The 20,959-nt window shown below is 33.5% G+C and overlaps 1 long non-coding RNA gene across 3 annotated transcripts in view; it reads left to right on the top strand.

Annotated features, from left to right (window-relative positions):
- The first annotated feature begins 469 nt into the window (after positions 1 to 469).
- LOC127873095 (uncharacterized) overlaps positions 470 to 20,959 on the top strand; it is a 59,900-nt gene continuing 39,410 nt past the window's right edge. For 2 of the 3 annotated variants that reach the window (XR_008045960.1, XR_008045964.1), the window contains exons 1-2: positions 472 to 571; positions 19,732 to 19,788. This is a non-coding gene — a long non-coding RNA (uncharacterized LOC127873095). Of the gene's footprint in view, positions 572 to 19,731; positions 19,789 to 20,959 lie in introns of all 3 variants that reach the window. The other variant, XR_008045963.1, reaches the window with a different exon arrangement.

Here is a 20,959-nt window from a genome sequence, read left to right on the forward strand (position 1 = left end):
GCGCCAAAGGTGCGTGGAACTCTTTAGAATACTATCTAACTGCAAAACATAAACAAAATTGCAAGAAGTTACAAAAATATGTTCCCTAAGAACGATTCCCGTCTAAAACACAAAGAAAAACGGTAAATAGTACGCTTTCTTCAAAGGATTGCGCACGTCTGTACACGGGGAATCAAGGTTGCAAACCAAGAACACCATGTCCAGTCGTTTTTAAGGAAACGGAATTGCCTTTTTTGTAATTACCGTGATGATAACTCAGTGTTTTACACTCATAAGCTCAGAATTTACATTAAAAAATAGTATGTGATCGCACCATTGATCATCACGTGATCTCAATAAATGTGGTGTCAATAATGACATAAGAGCGCCACATAATTAATGCGCAGGAGTGCAGGAATTGCACTATGATTGGTCAAAACACCTCAATAAGGTATATGAATCACAGATAATGTAATAAGCAGGTAAAGAATGATATGTTGGTGGTCGTACTGTCTGTTGTTTTCTTTCCAATATGACGTCCTTTCGGACATGGCTTTTCAGCTACCGATCGACGACCTTTTTGTTAGAAACGGTAAGGATTCTTAATACTGTTGATTAAGAAGGCTTTATTACAATGAAACACTATTTCTTAGATTAGTACAATAGTGAAATACGCAAGAATTATTAGTAAATCGGAACTAGAAACGACAAAAAGGTAAGTCACATATGTGTTGCAAAGGATGCCGGTTTAGCGGCTGTGTTTTTTGCAACTAATACTTGCCTTAAAATAAAACAAAACAATAATTATATTAGAAGTTATGGTTTGATTTGGGTTTTATCGAATTTATTTATATAAAACCAATAAAAACACGGGTCAATAGTCAATACAATAAAAAAAACGTTAAAATTATCTCCCCTGAATTTTCTTTTTCACTGGACACTTATTCTTTTAACTCCAGCTAGTATTCATCTTTGCAAACACAATTAATAAATGAAATATATACTGTTATTTGCATAACATTTTCCCGCAAAAGACTGTCGTTTGAGAGCACACGGGAATTGAACGATATGGGCTCCACCTACTCAAAATAGAGCGTCGGCGTGGAAGCTTTGGTTTTCGTCAAATATGATCAGTTTAAATAATTGAAGAAAAAAACTACTTTTACTACTACTAATACTACTAGTATATAGCCTTTGAATTTTATGATTTTCAGAAGCTTCGTTTTAAGATTGTATGTCATATTTAAGTTTTTATATGACTTTTTTTTCATTATTAATTCTTTTATTAACTACACGCGTCCACCTGAAATAAATACATTTTATCTTCTAGATGCACAAACAGCTCGTAATATTATCGAGAATCCCGCCAAAATAGTTCTGAAATTGACGCATACGGGTAAATGACGCTCGGTCATTGTCGGCTCGGGTACTACTTAAATGTATTCCGGGTACTGTTAAGTATACTTAAATGAACCCCGGGTACAGAAAATATACTTAAACAAACACGATCAATTTAAACTGGACTCGCGTTTTATTCCTGCCCAAAATCCGACGTCGTAAAACGCGCTATGGAATACAAATCGAAATTCCTTTTGAATAAAACCTGCCTCAACATTCTGTTTTCAGTACGAGTTACGATAATATGAGGCCAATTTTCAAAATATTGACATGACTATGAACAAAAATTATTTGAAAAAAATGCCGACAACGACAAATTTAGCGTTAGAATTCCTGTGTACGTTTGAGTATGTTTTCCGTACCCGGGGTACATTTAATTATACTTAAGGGTACCCGGTGTACATTTTAGTGGTACCCGAGCCGACAATGACCTATCGAGCGTAAGTGACGCGCAAAACCACGTTTCTTATCATATAATATCATTTTTTAATAAGCTTCAACAGTCATTGTAGAATTGGCATCTAGACACAACTTGTATCATTTAAAGGTATAAAACGGATATATAAACACTTGTTTTTCAGACATAGTTGAACAATGTGTTAAAATTTGAGATCAATCCGAGAATGATCCAGTGCGCGAAACTGTTTTTTACGCTGTAGTTCATGATTTTCTTTACGTATCTTTTTCAAAACATTCAAAACCCATACTTTTATTTAGAGTTTATCCCTTCCATTAGCAAACACTTCTTTTGAGACATGAAGGGGTTTTATTTACTGGGACTATGTACTCTCCATGAAGTGCCTACGTAAAAGTTTGTTTTTATTGTCAAGTTTATCATTTTCAATAAAGTTCACTATTTACTATGGCGGAATTTACAAGAAGAAACGAGCTTTATCATATTTAATGCCAGGAATAAAGCATATACAAGTGTTTGATAGCCATTGAGCTCAACTTTATTAAATTAACTCCCTTGTATTTCTTAATTTTCATAAAAGTTCTTCTTTTTCTATATTTTGAATATATCTTTACGTGTCACGTGAATTCAAGACCTGCAATTTCATTTAGAGTACATCCCTTCTATGAATTATCACTTTAATTGTGCGATGCATAAAGTGTTCTTATGACAATGGTCTACACAAACTAAAATGTGCGATAATAAAGTACTTTTGTGGTCGAAATGACATGCACAATATTTTTTTAATTGGGTTATTAATGCTGTATTGTAGAATTTACAACTAGACATCAAATGTTTGATATTTGATAATATCAGCGAATTATAAACGCGTGTTTTCTATACATACTTTACTATTATGTTCAACATATTTTCATAAATATTGTCCGAGTGCCCGAAACTGGTTTTACGCGTCATTTAGTGTTTTTTCCTACGTTAAACATACATTTACGATTCATACTTTTATTTTAAGTTCATGCATTCCATAAGCAAACCCCGTTCTAGATGCATAACTAGTTTTTATAATATACAAACAATGGACACTCCTTGGCAAACCGACGTTAAAGTTAGTTTTTAGTGTCAATTATAAGATCGATTGTAAATATGGTTCACTACTCATTATAGCGAAATTTACAAATAGAAACAAGATTAATCATCTTAAATAATAGGAATTAAGCATATACACGTGTTTGATAGACAAAAAGAGAACCACTATGTTAAATTATCTCCCTTGGAATTCTTATTTACTTGAAATTGCCCCCTTTTGCTTTATTTTGTATATATCTTTACGTTTCACGTTAAACACTTTTATTAAGAGCAAACTTCTCTAAGTAAAATCACTCTTCGCGAGGAATAAAAGGTTCTTAAGACTATACTATACCGATTCCAAATATGGGCGACAATGACGCATTGTGTGTGGTCGAAATAACATGTATATGATTTTTTTTTGTAATTTGGTTAATCAGTCTGTATTGTATAATTTCTACGAGACATGAGCTGATGTTTTTTATAATAATAATAGCGAATAATTTATACGTGTTTTATGCACATAATTGACCATTATGTTCAAATTATTTTCATAAACATTGTCCTATTGCTCGAAACCAGTTTTGTTCTGCATTTCGTGGTTTTCTTGACGTTAATTTTGCATTCACTAATTATACTTTTATTGAGCGTTTACTCCTTCCCTAAGCGAACACTCCTGTCGATGTATTAAAGGTTCTTAAACATCGAGACTATGCAAACTTCGTGGAATGCCGACGTGCTGACGTAAAAGTTTGTTTTTATTGTCAATTATGTCATTTCAATAATATTTACTATTTAATATTGCGGAAGTAAAATGTAGAAACGAGATTTTTTTATGTTTAATAAAAGGAATTAAGCATATACACGTGTTTGATAGACAAGAAGCACCACTATGTTAAATTATCTCCCTTGGAATTCTTAATTTACTTGAAATTGACCCCTTTTGCTTTATGTTGGATATATCTTTGCGTTTCACGTTAATTCAACGTTTACACTTTTATTAAGAGCAAACTTCTCTTAGTAAAATCACTCTTTGCGAGGCATAAAGGGTTCTTATGACTATGTTCTATGCAGCCTAACACGATGGACGACAATGAAGCGTTTTCAATGGTCGAAATGACGTGTATAAGATTGTTTTGAATATGGTTAAATCAGTCTGTATTGTTAAATTTATTAAAAGACACAAACTGTTTTTATAATAATAATAGCGAATTATTTATGCGTGTTTTATGCACATATTTGACCATTATGTTCAAATTATTTTCTGAAAAATTATCCTATTGCTCGAAACTGGTTGTGTTCGGTATTTCGTGGTTTTCTTTACGTTAAACTTACCTTCACGATTTATACTTTTATTAAGAGTTCATTCCTTCCCTTAGGGAACATTCCTCTCGATGTATAAAGGGTTCTTAAAATCGAGACTATGCAAACTCCGTGGAGGGCCGACGTTAAAGTTTATTTTTTATTGTAAATTATGTCATTTCAATAATATTTACTTTTTATTATTGAGTCATTAAAATGTAGAAACGAGATTTTTCATGTTTAATAAAAGAAATTAAGCATAAACAAGTGTTTGAAAGACAAGAAGCACCTCTTTATAAAATTATCTCCCTTGCATTTGTTAATTTTCCTAAACCGTCTACCTTTTTATATATCTTTACGTATCGCTTGAATTCAACATTTGTAATTGTTGTTAGAGAACACTTATACATGTACTATGAATAATCACTCGATGCGAGGCATAAAGAGTTTTAATAAAAATGAACTACACAGACTCCAAAAAGTGGGGGAAAATTAAGCATTTTATGTGGGTCAAAAGCCATATATAGGATTGTTTTAATAAGGTCTACTATTCGTTATTGTAAAATTTTAAACTAGAAAAGCAATGTTTCATATTTAATAATTATAATAACGAATTATAATCAAGTTTTTTCTATACCTATACGGTCCTTATGTTCAAATTATCTACATGCAGAGTTGCACGGTGCTTGATACTTGTATTCACGTTTGAGTTCGTTGTTTTCTTTACGTAAAACTTACGTTCACTATTTATACTTTTAATTAGGATAAATTCGTTCTGTTAGTAATCATGATTATTGTTGCATTACGAGTTCTCATTAATACGGACTATAGAAATTTCAAAGACATCCCAACATGAGAGGGGTTTTATTTCTTGTCAAGGGTACTATTTTAAATATGGTAAACAATTTAGTATGGTAAATTCTCAAATGGCTACGAAATGTATCGTTTTTCCCATTAAGAATAAAGTATACTCGAGTTCTTTTAATCTAGAATGAAGGTCACTAAATTAAAATTGTCTCCCTTGATGATATTTGTTTGCTTGAATCTTCTTCTTTACGGATATATTGTACATTTATCTTTACATTAAACTCAATTTAAAAGCCATTTATACTTTTGTTAAGACATATAAATAAACAATCGATAAGAAGCTTAAAGGTTCAATTTTAAATGTTCAACATTGACACGTAGGGGTAATGACGTTGAAGCCTGCTAGCGTGTCAAATTATACCATTTTCAATAAGGTTCATTATTCCTTATCGTAGAATTCACTACTTTACACAAAATGAATCGTGTTTAGCAATCGAAACGATAAATGAACACATGATTTCAAGTCCCATAACATTCAAGTTGTGTCACTGGAGATTGTTCGAGAACTAAAAACTTTAATTTTGCGGTGTATTTCGCATAACCCAATTCGTATAACTAACTTATAACCATGTACATATTTATAGGGATATATCCTTTATTTATGCAAATACTCTTCTTGCAGAATACATGGTTCTTATTAATGGGCACTTTATACATTTTAAGGAGCGGCAACTGTATTTTTTTAAATAAAATTAACTCCCTTGGATTTCTTAATTTGCTTAAAATTTCTTCTGTTTCTATATTTTGAATATACCTTCACGTGTCACGTGAATTCAAGACCTGCAATTTCATCTAGAGAACACCCCTCCTATGAATAATCATTTTTTCGATGCATAAAGGGTTCTTATGAAAATAGTCTACACAAACTAAAATGTGCGATAATAAAGTACTTTTGTGATCGAAATGACATGTACAATATATTTTAATTGGGTTATCAATTCGGTATTGTAGAAATTACAACAAGACATCAAATGTTTAATATTTGATAATAACAGCGAATTAAAAACACGAACACGTGCTTTCTATACAAACTTGACTATTATGTTTAAAATATTTTCATAAATATTGTCCGAGTGCCCGAAACTGGTTTTAGGCGTCATATAGTGTTTTTTCCTTCGTTAAACATACATTCAAGATCCATACTTTTATTTTAAATTCATGCCATTCATATGCAAACCCCGTTCTAGATGCATAACGGTTTTTTTTTATTACATACAGACAATGAACACTCCTTGGCAAGCCGACGTTAATGTGTTTTTAGTGTCAATTATACCATTGTAGATATGGCTCATTACTCATTATGGCGAAATTGACTAATAGAAACAAGATTTATCATCTTTGATAATAGGAATTAAGCATATACACGTGTTTGATAGACAAGAAGCACCACTATGTTAAATTATCTCCCTTGGAATTCTTAATTTACTTGAAATTGACTCCTTTTGCTTTATGTTGGATATATCTTTACGTTTCACGTTAACTCAACGTTTACAATTTTATTAAGAGAAAACTTTTCTAAGTAAAATCACTCTTGGCGAGGCATAAAGGGTTCTTATGACTATGTTCTATGCAGCCTCAAACGATGGGCGACAATGAAGCGTTTTCTATGGTCGAAATGACGTGTATACGATTGTTTTGTAATTTGGTTAATAAGTCTGTATTGTTTAATTTATTAAAAGACACTAACTGTTTTTATAATAATAATAGCGAATTATGTAAGTGTGTTTTATGCACATATTTGAGCATTATGTTCAATTTATTTTCTGAAACATTATCCTATCGCTCGAAACTGGTTGTGTTCTGTATTTCGTGGTTTTCTTTACGTTAAACTTACATTCACGAAATACACTTTTATTGAGAATTCATTCCTTCCCTAAGCGAACACTCCTCTCGATGTATAAAGGGTTCTTAAAAATCGAGACTATGCAAAGGCCGACGTTAAAGTTTGTTTTTATTGTAAATTATGTCATTTCAATAATATTTACTATTTATTATTGAATAATTAAAAAGTAGAAACGAGATTTTTCATGTTTAATAAAAGAAATATCTTATATCTTTACGTGTCACGTGAATTTAAGACCTGCAGTTTCATTTAGAGTACACCCCTTCTATAAATAATCACTTTTTGCGATAAATAAAGGGTTCTTATGAAAATGGTCTACACAAACTAAAATGTGCGATAATAAAGTATTTTTGTGGTTGAAATGACATGTACAATATTTTTTAATTGGGTTATTAATTCTTTATTGTAAAATTTACAACTAGACATCAAATGTTTGATAGTTGATAATAACAGCGAATTATAAACACGTGTTTTCTATACATACTTGACTATTATGTTTAACATATTTTCATAAATATTGTCCGAGTGCCCAAAACTGGTTTTACGCGTCATTTAGTGTTTTTTCCTTCGTTAAACATACATTTACGATTCATACTTTTATTTTAAATTCATGCCTTTCATATGCAAACCCCGTTCTAGATGCATAACGGGTTTTTATTACATACAGACAATGAACACTCCTTGGCAAGCCGACGTTAATGTTTGTTTTTAGTGTCAATTATACCATCGTTAATATGGTTCACTACTCAATATGGCAAATTTACTAATAGAAACAAGATTTATCATCTTTACTAATAGGAATTAAGCATATACACGTGTTTGATAGACAAGAAGCACCACTATGTTAAATGATCTCCCTTGGAATTCTTAATTTACTTGAAATTGACCCCTTTTGCTTTATGTTGGATATATCTTTACGTTTCACGTTAACTCAACGTTTACAATTTTATCAAGAGCAAACTTCTCTTAATAAAATCACTCTTTGCGAGGCATAAAGGGTTCTTATGACTATGTTCTATGCAGCCTCACACGATGGGCGACAATGAAGCGTTTTCTATGGTCGAAATGACGTGTTTAAGATTTTTTTTTTAATTTGGTTAATAAGTCTGTATTGTTTAATTTATTAAAAGACACAAACTGTTTTTATAATAATAATAGCGAATTATGTATGTGTGTTTTATGCACATATTTGACCATTATGTTCAATTTATTTTCTTAAACATTATCCTATTGCTCGAAACTGGTTGTGTTCGGTATTTCGTGGTTTTCTTTACGTTAAACTTACATTCACGATTTATACTTTTATTAAGAGTTCATTCCTTCCCTAAGCGAACACTCCTCTCGATGTATAAAGGGTTCTTAAAAATCGAGACTATGCAAACTCCGTGGAGGGCCGACGTTAAAGTTTGTTTTTATTGTAAATTATGTCATTTCAATAATATTTACTTTTTATTATTGAATCATTAAAAAGTAGAAACGAGATTTTTCATGTTTAATAAAAGGAATTAAGCATATACACGTGTTTGAAAGACAAGAAGCATCTCTATATACAATTATCTCCCTTGCAATTCTTAATTTTCCTAAACCGTCTTCTTTTTTACTTGATTTATATATATCTTTACGTATCGCTTAAATTCAACAGTAACTGTTGTAATTTCATTTAGAGAACACTTATACGTGTACTATGAATAATTACTCGATGCGAGACATTAAGGGTTTTAATGAAAACGAAATACACAGACTCCAAAAATTGGGGAAAATTAATCATTTTATGTGGGTCAAAAGCCATGTATACGATTTTTTAACATACGGTCTACTATTCGTTATTGTAAATTATTGAACTAGAAAAGCAATGTTTCATATTTAATAATCATAATAACGAATTATAATCAAGTGTTTTCTATACCTATATGGGCCTTATGTTCAAATTATCTACATGCAGAGTTGCCCGGTGCTCGATACTTGTATTCACGTTTGAGTTCTTTGTTTTCTTTTCGTAAAACTTACGTCACTATTTATACTTTTAATAAGGATAAATTCGTTCTGTTAGTAATCATGATTATTGTTGCATTACGAGTTCTCATTAATACGGACTATAGAGATTTCAAAGACATCCCGACATGAGAGGGGTTTTATTTATTGTCAAGTATACTTTTTAAATATGGTTAACAATGTAATATGGTAAATTCGCAAATGGCTACAAAATGTATCGTTTTTCCCATTAAGAATAAAGTATTCTCAATTTTTTTGTATCTAGAATGAAGGCCACTAAATTAAAATTGTCTCCCTTGATGATATTTGTTTGCTTGAATCTTCTTCTTTACGGGTATATTTTCCATTTATCATTACATTAAACTTCATTTAATAACCACTTTTCCTTTTGTTAAGAGGTACATCGTTATATAAATAAGCAATCGATAAGAAGCTTGAATGTTCACATTAAAATGTTCAACATTGACACGTAGGGGTAATGACGTTGAAGCCTGCTAGATTGTCAAATAATACAATTTTTGAAAAGGTTCATTATTCCTTATCGTAGAATTCACAACTTAACGCAACATGAATCGTTTAAAGCAATCAAAACGATAAATAAAAAAATAATTTGGACACACAGAATCCCATAACATGCAAATTTTGTCACTGGCGATTGTTCGAGAACTAATAACTTGAATTTTGCGGTGCATTCGCGTACCCTATTTTGTATAACTAAATTATAACCATGTATACATTTATAGAGACATATCCTTTATTTATGCAAACACTCTTCTCGCAGTTTACATGGTTCTTATTAATGGTCCTATATAGACTCCAAGGAGCGGCAACTGTAAAGTTTGTTTTTATTGTAAGGGATATCTTTTTTAATAAGACACACGCTTCTTTTTTAATTTTACGTAAAACGTACAATAAACTATTTATAAAGTCTTATACAGAGTGTATTCATTGTCAAAATATACAAATGTTAATTTTCATTTGGGGCTCTATATACTAAACATACTTTAGACCTATGGAGGCATCTCTTCTTGCTGCTGATATCATATTGAAATTGATTGCAGTCAGAATGTACCATGCGTCTTTTTATCGCCTTTTATAGTTATATATAACGTTCATTCATCTGATAAACTCTTATTTAGGAAGAAGTTTGTCTTAGAATACATAAAGGGTTCTGACTAGCTTGGCCTGTACCTTCTCGGGGGTGGGATGACGATGATCGTCTTGTGAAGGACCATATTTTGCGTTAAACGTTACTTTTAACATACATCTATTAAATCTTCAATTGTATATATATATATATATATATATATATATATATATATATATATATATATATATATATATATATATATATATATATATATATATATATATATATATATATATATATAGATATATATATATATCTATATATATATATATATATATATATATATATATATATATATATATATATATATATATATATATATATATACGTTCTTCGTGAAATAAAAACTTTTTTGTAGTCTTAAAGGCTTCCAATTTGGTGCTACTTAAGCGCCGAATGAGTCAAGTTCCCCATGGGCACTTCTACTACGTACCCCGGGTACTTTGAAGTATATTTCACCGTACACTGATTTTCAAATGATGCTTTTGGGTAACCCGGTATACTAACAGGTACCCCATCTTTCCGCAATAAAAAAAAATCGTACCCAAAATTTTTCTTACCCAATTTTTTTTCGTACCCATATGTGAAAAATGTGGGTACGAAAATTTGGGGTACGAAAAAAATGTAGGTACGAAAATTTTGGGTACGAAACAAAATTTGGGTACGAAAATTTTCGGTACGAACAAATTATGCCAAATAACAAATTTGGGTACGAAAAAGAATTTGGATACGAAAAATTTGGGTACGATAAGATTATGCAAAAATAATAATTGGGGTAAGAAAAAAAATGGGTACGACAAAAATATGGGTACGAAAAAAAAATTGGGTACGAAAAAGATTTGGGTACGAAAAAAATTGTGTACGAACAATTTTTTGTACGATTTTTTTTCTTAGGAAAGATGGGGTACCTGTAAGTATACCGGGGTACCCACAAGTATCATTTGAAAATAGGTGAACTGTGAAGTATACTTCAAAGTACCCGGGGTACTGGGAAGTAGTACCCATGGGGCACTTGACCCAATTCAGCGCTACAAGCATAAACATACTTTAATAGAGATCTATCATTCGTGCACTGCACGAAATGTCGTAGACGTAGAAATATATACATACGTTCATTTAATTTATTTTAAACATTTTATTCGACATGCAATTTATTTATTTTTATACATCGTTATTATACGGAGTATTCCGTAGATAACCGATGTATTACCATTACAATTTCCATGATAAGGTAACCCGTATGTCAAAGAAAGACAATCTAAAATGAGTAGGATAACACGCCACAAACATATCGACTAACTTGCGCAATATGTTTAACGAACAATAAACGTAATAATGCATTACATTTAAGTCTTAATTAACTGATAACGCTGTTTTAATCAATATGTAATTGTAAATTTAAGCAGATGCATTGTAGGTTTATGAAAACAGAAACAAGAAGAATATGCATTGTCATATTATATTATTGGGTTATATTTAGACAGCACGGTACCGTGTGCGCTTGATGAACAAGCAATACAATACGGAACAATAATCAACCTTTGGTTAACTACCCGACACAGACGATTATTAAACAATATGACCCGACATAGACAACTAGATGTGCCAGTGTACAAAAACGCATAGTATAATGTGTAACAAAAGGCATTTAAAATATAACTTAAGTAAATTTGTTTATTGATTAACCTATACTGAAATGAATGTATTATAAACGACTCTTTGAGATCAAAATACTTTAAGTGATCGATCACACAAAACGCAAGACATAACCCATGCAATTTGCGGTTGTTATACTTAAAGGGACACATCTGTCAGTCACAACATTAATCACCTTATCATCTGTTTTTTTCATACTTAAATAGGCACTGAGTGAAGGACTAAGTGACTGAGTGAGGGGGGAAGAAAGAGAGTATTGAGAGGGTTAGTGACTGAATTGTTGATTATTGATTGACTTGAGTGAATGACAAATTTTGACTTGAGTGAATGACAAACTGAGTGATTAACTGATTGAAATAACATACCTAATGACCAGCTTATGGGTGATTGGCTGATTGTAAAAGTGACCAAATGTATGGCCGACCAAGTGATTTGATGACTGCCTCGAAAAACCCCAAGAAAACTATATATATTTATACCACATGTCAGTGAAACATCCAAAGAATGTCTGACCGGGTGAGAAAAAGCCTAGCAGAATAGATGTCTGATTAACTGTTAGATGAGTGAGTTGGTGACAGATCAATCATTGGCAAAACGAGTGAGATAAATACTAAAATAGTGAGACAATGAGTGACTGCAAAAACATGTAAGTGAGTAACTTAAAGAGTGAGTGAATTACTGATAGAGTGATGGAATGACTGACAAAAAGAATATATGACTTATAAAGTGAATGACTGACAATGAGAGAGTTACTTACTGACAAAGTGAGTGATTTACAATTAGAGTTAATCAATTAATGACACTGTTAGTGTATGATTAAGAGATTGAGTGAGTGATTGACAGACTGAGTGAATTAATTACAGACTAAGTGATGACTGGCAGTGCGCGAATAACTGACAGAATGACTGAATTACTTACATAGGGAGAAATATTTGACAGTCAGGGAATAACTGAAAACATGACTTAAAGACCAAATGAGTTAATGTATGACTGACAAAGCGAGTGAATGACTTACAGTCAGTGAAAGCCCGATCATGTGATTGAATAACTTACAGATTGAGAGGATAACTTTCAAATGCAGTGAATAGCTGATTGTATGATTTACATAGCGAGTGAATGGCTAAAAGAGTGAGTGAGTAGCTAACTGAGTGACTGAATGACTATCAAAGTGAGTGAATGGCTCGAAGAGAGAATGACTGTCAGAGTGAGTAAATAACTGACAAATTGAGTATATTAGTGACAGAGTGAGTGAATGACGCGACAGAGTCAGTGAATGTCTAACATATTGGGTGACTGACAACTTCATTGTATGACTAACACAGTGAGCGAATGACTGGCATAGTGATTGCTGTACTAAATGTCATAGAGAGTAAATAATTGGCAAAATGAGTGAGCAACTTACTCATGCATTGTCTGTCGCCTTATGAGAGAAAGTTAATATAAAGATAAATGCTTTGAGATTGATAGAATAATCAAATAATATGATGATCAATAATTATTCGATGTAAATGATTTATGAAATGCAATAAAATCGAAAGAATAATTGAGGTACCTATTGATGACTGAGTTACGCATTGATGACTGAGTGACAATTACGTGATAGTCCAAGTCACTGAATGACTGATTAAAATATGATTTGACTTGCCAAATGACACACTATATGACTGTGTGTCTTAATGCTTGACTGTGATTCGATGACTTGCCCAATGATGTACCGACTTACTGGACGACTTACTTGCTGACTGAGTGACTTACTTGCTGACTGAGTGACTGGTCGATTTACTGACTTTTTGACCTGATGACTGCCTGAGTGACCGATTGAGTGACTCAGTGATTGAATAAGTGACTTATTGTGTGATTAAACGACTGAATGACCCATTGACCGATCGACTGATTGGGTGGCTTTACTTAATGGATTGAATATCTGATTAAACAATTAATGAAATGACGTAAACATGGCTAATGTATCAATCAATCGATTTTTTTCGCCCGCGAGAAGATAAAAACTGCAAATTTTCTAACGTAGTCGCTTTAAATGTTTTCAATGCATTTCTGCACGATTTGTTGCGGCATTCCTCATGTACCCGAAACCTTTATAACTTCCTTCTTCCTAGTTCTGGGTGACCTCCAATCTAGCTCCGCCTACCGAAAATATGACGTATGTTAGGCTCTGCAGAGCCGGGAAGCCAAAAAACGCATTTACACGTGACCTACTTTCAGTCAAGTGCATATCAATATAATATGCTATGTAAAATGGGGGTGCGATTTTACAGCGATTAAACCCCTAAAACTCGAGTTTTACAAAAAATAATGACCCTTTGACCACCAATATTTGATGAGTATACACTGAGCCCTTTAAAACAATCGAAATCCGCAATTTTTAGCCCACCAAATATTGTTTAAATAAAAAAGACTAACGGACGGACAGAGAGACGTATGATCGGACGGACACTGGTGCCATTCTTACCCCTATTCTGCAAATAAATGAAAATTTACATAAACGGATTGATTGTGTTTGTTATTTCATTGCAAACGTCCTGCAAATCTCAATATAGTACCCCCTTTATAATAAAATTTTCTTGAAAAGTTGTGCCGCTAAAATAAAATTATCATGACCAATTTGTTCAAAAGACATCGCAGTATAAATGGCGTGAAGCTTTCTTATAATACTGTCTATTAATATGTCTTATTTTTGAAAGTTTATTGGTGGATTTTTAAATTTTCACGATGTCAGTTGTCAATTTTGCTATCAGTAGAAGGGAAATAATACACACAACAATTGTAAACTGGCGGTACAGAATTATGCCTCCAAAATACTGCATTAATAATGCAGTATTAAAGCTGTACAACGCCGAGAGAGCGAGTGTGTAGGCATTTACAGCATTGTCATTGTTGAATAAAAATGTCGAATTAATTGCTTCTTCATTGTTTCATTTTGGTGTATCAAATGGTTATTTAGAAAGTTTGACAATAAGGGGCGCATGGGTATTCCGGTGAATCCCAGTTTCCTTTACAGCATAGTATGAACACAATTTATAAAAAGCAACAACAAAAAATAAATATAATAAAATAACTGTGGAATAACGCTTAGCACCAAAAGTTTTCTCTGCAGTACTTTGACAGATTATTTGTTAATATGTGTCAATTTCTTCAAAATCTCTATCATATATTTTTGGTAAATTAGGGTGAATTGATACAACAGCTTTGTGACACATTATTTTTCATTTAAGGTGATTTTGATTGAATGCTCGATAACAACAGTTTAAGTACATAAGCATTGTAAGTAAGAGTGTAGACATTAACAGCGCACTCAAATAGTTTGGGTAAGTTAAGAAGGAGTTTTTCAACAGCGCTTTGCAATTGTTTTGGTCAGTTTGAAATGGGTTTTACAACAGCGCAAAAACATTGTTTTGGTCAGTAACGAAGGGGTTATAAAACAACGGTATTACATAGTTTTGGTCAGTTATGAACTAGTTTTACAGCACCACTATGCCATCGTTTTGGTCAGTTTCGATGATGTTCTACATCCAATCAATAACAAAGATTAGGTCAGTTTGGATGGGTTATACAAAGGGCTATAAAGCAGTTTTGAGTCAGTTTTGATGGCATTATAAACCAGCGCGATGATCGAGTTTGGTAACCTATGTTCATCAAATTTGTACAGTTTGGTCTACTGACATACAGCATGCATCAAAACAAAGTCTATATGGCATACTGCATTGAAACAAAACAACCATGAAGTATAATGCAGTGTTTACAAATGCGTGCATGTCTCTAAGCCTTGTGATTAAGATTTTAGTCGTGCAATTAATAGATATACGTTTATACGAATTCCAAACTCTGAAATAACGCTTAGCACGAAACGACTCTAACTGGGTCGATATACAAAGGGCGATTTTCGGTTTCGTAAATCGCTCATATTCGTTTTGCTCAATACAATTTATTTTGTGCGTTATCGTTCTTAAAATTACGCATTTTTGATCGGCGGTTATGATAAAACTGCGACAACAATGTCTTGAACCACATTATACATGTTTAGATGGTAAATAACAAATTAACTTCCTGTTCAGATAAGCTCATGTTACGCGACTTTGTACCTTTATCACATTTCAACGGAACTAACTCGCCAAATTTGATTTGAAACACTAGCCATCAGTTGTTCCCCTTGAATGTCGTTGAGACCAATTCCATTCATACTTAAAGGAGACAACCAAACAAGAAATACACATTTAGGCTCCACAACTAGCAACGGAGATTTGTATGGGCCCTTTATTTATCGATCACTCATAGAACATTAATTGTAAATTAACCGAAAAGATACATGTGACTTCGCCCCCAAGGCCTGGCGTATAGGTCTATAGGTATATACTCAGCAAGTTCTATTGAAAATATTAACACAGTTTTGTTTTGCAGAATTTGTTCTAAACATGTTTAAGCTGTATAGCGACTTTTGTATAACTACTTCTCCACAAATGTGTTTGTGTACGTACTTGTAAAATGTTGTTGTCTTAGGAGTTTACTTTTTGCAACATAATATTTCGCGGATCTCGGTATGTAACATAATCTATTATAGAGTTGCAATACGTATAATAGCTTTCTTTAACTTTATTGATATATACGTGTATATAACTGAAAAGGTGGATTTTTTGTACCGTGTATATCCGGATGATCCTCTCATCTCGAAACGATGGTCGTTTTGCACATCATGGTGGTTGTATCTGCCTGGGACGGTGGTCTCTTAGTATAGTTAATGTTGTTTTATCGGTCTGTGAGGATGGTTTGTAAGTACTGCAGTGTGGTCCTATTGGTCTAAGATGGTAGTCTGTTAGTATAATAGTGTGGTTCTATTGGTCTGTGACATTTGTCTGTTAGCATGGTAGTTCTATGTGTACGTGACGGTTGTCTGTTAGTATTGTAAGGTGGTTCTATGTGTCTGTGACGCTTGTATGTTTGTATTGCAGGGTGGTTATATACGTCTGTGACCGTGGTCTGATAGTATAGCAGTGTGGTCCAATCGGTTTGAGACGGTTGTCTGTTGGTTTGGTAGTGTAGTTCTATTGGTTTCTGACGGTAGTCTTTCGGTATATCAGTTCTACTAGCCCTGACGGTTGTCTGTTTGTATTGAAGGGTGGTTTTTATCAGTCTGTTTGTTCAGCATGGTGATTGTATCAGTCTGTGAAGATTGTCTGTTAGTATAACATGGTGGTCTTTATCTTTATGTGACGGTGGTTTGTTTGTATAGCAGGGTGATTCTATGTGTCTGTGACGGTCGTCTATTTGCATAGCAGGGTGGTTCTATCGGTCTGTGACGGCTGCCTGTTAGTTTAGCGGGGTGGTTCTATGTGTCTGTGACGGTCGTCTATTTGCATAGCAGGGTGGTTCTATCGGTCTGTGGTGGTGTTATGGTAGTATAGCAGTGTGGTTCTATAGGTCTGGGACAGTTGTCCGTTTGTATCGCAAGGTGGTTTTTATCGGTCTGTGACGGTGGTCTGTTTGCATAGCATGGTCTGAGACGATTGTATGTCAGTATAGAAGGGTGGTTTTATTGGTCTGATACGGTGGTTTGTTAGTATAGCAGGATTGTTCTTTGTTTGCATGAAGGTAGTGTTTTAGTATATAATATGGTTTTTACGGTCTGTGACGGTGATCTGTCTGTGAAGCAGGGTAGTTCAATCGGTCTATGACTGTGGTATGTTAGTATAGCAGTGTGGATCTATCGGTCTGTTACGGTGTCTTTAAGTATAAAGAGTGTTTTGTTCGGTCTGTGATTCTTGTCTGTAAGTAAAGCAGGGTGGTTACATCTGTCTAAAACGGTGGTCTGTTAGTATAGCAGGGTAATTTATATGTCTGTGACGCTTGTCTGTAAGTATATCAGAACATCTGCATCGGTCTAGGACAGCCGGTGTTTAATAGCAGGTCGGTTACATCCGTCTTGGACGACGGAATGTTAGTAAAGCAGGGTGGTTACAATTATCTGTGACGGTGGTCTGTTGGTATAGCAGTGTGGTTCTATTGGTATGTGATGGTGGTCTGTAAGTATAGCAGGTCGGTCGTATCGGTCTAAGACGGTGTTATGTTAGTATATAGCAGATGGTTAAATTGGTCTGTGGCGGTGGTCTGTAGTATAGCAGGGTGGTTTTATCATTCTAAGAGGGTGTTATGTTAGGATAGCAGGGTGGTTCTTTAGGTCTGTGACAGTGGTCTGTTTGTATAGCAGGGCGGTTGTGTAGGTCTGGGGCGGTGTCTGTTAGTATAGCAGGGTGATTCTATCGGTCTGTGGCATTGGTTTTTTAGAATTCCAAGCTGTTTCTTTCGGTCTGTGTCGGTGGTGTGTTGTTATTCCAAGGTGGTTCTATTGATCTGTGGTGTGGTCTGTAAGTATATCTGGGTAGTCTAAGAAGTGGGGGGTCTATCGGTCTGGGACGGTGTCTGTTAGTATAGCTGTGTGATCCTATCGGTCTATAAGGATTGTCTGTTACTATATCATTGTTGTTCCATCGGTCTAGGGCGATGGTTTGTCAGTATAGCACGGTGGTTCTATAGGTCTTGGACTGTGGTCTTATAGTAAAGCAGTTTGGTTCTATCGGTATAGGAAGGTCTAGGTTAATATTGCAGATTGGTTCTATCGGTCCCAGACGATGGTCTGATAGAATAGCAGGGCGGTTCTATCGGTCTGGAGTGGTGGTCTGTCAGTATAGCATGGTGGTATATCGGTCTGGGACTATGGTCTGTTAGTATTGAATGGCGGTTCTATCTTTGTGGGACGGTGGTTAGTATGGCGGTGTGGTTATATCTACCTGTGACTGGGGTCTGTTTGTACAGCAGGGTTGTTCTATCGGTCGGTGATGATGGTCTGTTAGTATGGCAGCGTGGTTCTATCGGTCTAAACGATTGCCAGTTATTATAAAAGGTTATCTAGCGAGTGTCATTTATGTCGAGAACTTTCAAATATATGTGCGTTAATGGGGTTAAACAATGTTTGTTTCTGGTTATCGATCTATCGGTACACTACATATGCTTTGACTTTATAGAGATATTTCTGTTATTTTGTTGAAATAGCTATAAATGTTGTTTTATGTTCAATACTAGATTTTATAGTAAAAAAACTATTTTAAATACTGGTTCATTATATTTCTGATTAAAAAACTTATTCAGTTTTTATAACATTCAAGTTAACAATTGTCTAAATAAAAAATTTTTAAATAATAATTAAATATTTAAGCGGTTATGTAATCAGAAACAAACACATTAAAGCCGCAATCGTTTTACTTCCTGGTGTTAAATGACGGGTCAATGTACACATTTTCAAGAGAGAGAAAAACGAAATAACAATGACAAACATTCAATGCATAGGTTGTACCCCTTTACATGGGAAAAATCGCATGTTCTAGATTAATGATACTATCGTTTTTGTATTGTCTTTATGACAAAAGTTTAAGTTCCAAAATAACAAAACTATCGGTAAGTTATATAAATAAACATGTTTATCAAGAAAACATTGCTTATATCACAAAGCGAATTATCTTGTAAACCAGCTTATAACAATACTATACCAGATATTAATTTAAGAGTGTAATGTACTTAAATGTATGCACATGAAAATGTTTTTACAGTCTTTGTTCCCATTTTATGGTGTGACAAAGGTTTTGTCAGTAAAGCTAGTTTTCTGTCAAAAAGGTTTTACAAAGTTTTGATGATCTGATGTTGTTTTCTTGTTAAGCCATGTTGCACACAAGTAGTTGCGCTCTTCTCCGATATCACACAGACAAATTTTTGATCAATTATCCATTATTTTCATGTTAAAGATTTATATAACACAACTTGGCAAATGTCATGTTAGTTATGCTATATCGCTCGGACAATGTTTTGTTAGTTACTATAATTTTCTGTCATATAGCTCCGACACATGTTTGGTACGTTAAGCTATAGTTTTCTCCTACATCGCTTGGACTAATGTTTGGTAAGTTACTTTAGTTTAATGCCACGATACAATTAAACAGTTTTTGTCATTTTGAATATGCGTGCTTCTTCACTGTCAATGTTTTCCCCTTTTTGATTTATTTTCAGGATGCAACAGGTTACATAAAACTTAAACCGGTTAACCTTTTATTGTAACTGGAATCGGTATGTGTGGTATTAGATTTGTAAATGTATGTTTGATTTTATATTTATTTGTCCTGTGTAAAAGAATATTGACAAGAGATTAAAAGAACTACACACATGAACAATGTTTATTTTCACTTACCAATAGTTTCTTTTTCGTGGCGCCGCTTACATTCGCGTCAAACAATTTACAAACTATTGCGATTATTTGTCATTCCGTTTTAATTTTCTAAAGTTTGGAATGCATTGAATATAAAGATGTATGTTACTCTTTTATGTAGATATAAATGATTACCAATAATATTATTAAATTCTGGAAGAGCAAATACGACATGAACTGGTCAAGATCTTTGGAACGACTTATTTTCCTGATACAATTGTTATATCTAAACTCTTAATTTTTGCGAGCAATCAGTCGTTGATATCGGTTACTCATATTGTCATGTTGTGCACGGACTGAGCTTAAAATAAATACACATGTTGACAAAAAATCAAAATAAGCCGACCGACCAAATGCGAGAGTTATCGTGAGTTAAATGAACGTCAACTACGTCTACGCTAATAGCCCCCACTCCACAACGGAGAGTAAGTTAGTTTTTTTTCCTAGTTCCTTATTGCTTATTCGAATAAGGAATAAGGAACAGTTCCGTATTCATTATTCATGCGTAATAATAAAATAATGCAAACATTTCTTAAGTTAATTAAAATTAAATAACTCGACTACATTTACTATATGTATTACGTTGCATATTCAGGTTTCTTCTTCGCGCTTGCGTAGGATTTCTTTTTTAAACCGGACCGGCATTTTCTACTTCGAATTCTTACTTCACATAAACAAAACCTGAAGCATATAACAATATGTAACCTTTATGTGATGTAAAAAAGCAATCTAGTACATTTAAACAAATGTGTTTGTATTTATACTCCACTTCCTTTTTCGAGGCCGAATCAGGAAAAAGGAACCAGTCCCTTTCAGATATAGAACATCTATTGAAATAAATAGTAATCACCCAATTACAGCTTTGTAAGTTTTGGTTTTTAATTTGAAAAAAAAACGAAATAAAGAGGAATTTCGATGAAACGTTCCTGTCCAATAGAGGCACCTTGGCCGCTGCTTCCGGTTCAGTCGGGCCTTTATTGTGACATTAGTGACGTCGCATTGGTGACAACGCAGTCCGACATTTTGGCTTTC

Source organism: Dreissena polymorpha, chromosome 3, assembly GCF_020536995.1.
Source record: "Dreissena polymorpha isolate Duluth1 chromosome 3, UMN_Dpol_1.0, whole genome shotgun sequence".
NCBI lineage: Eukaryota > Metazoa > Mollusca > Bivalvia > Myida > Dreissenidae > Dreissena > Dreissena polymorpha.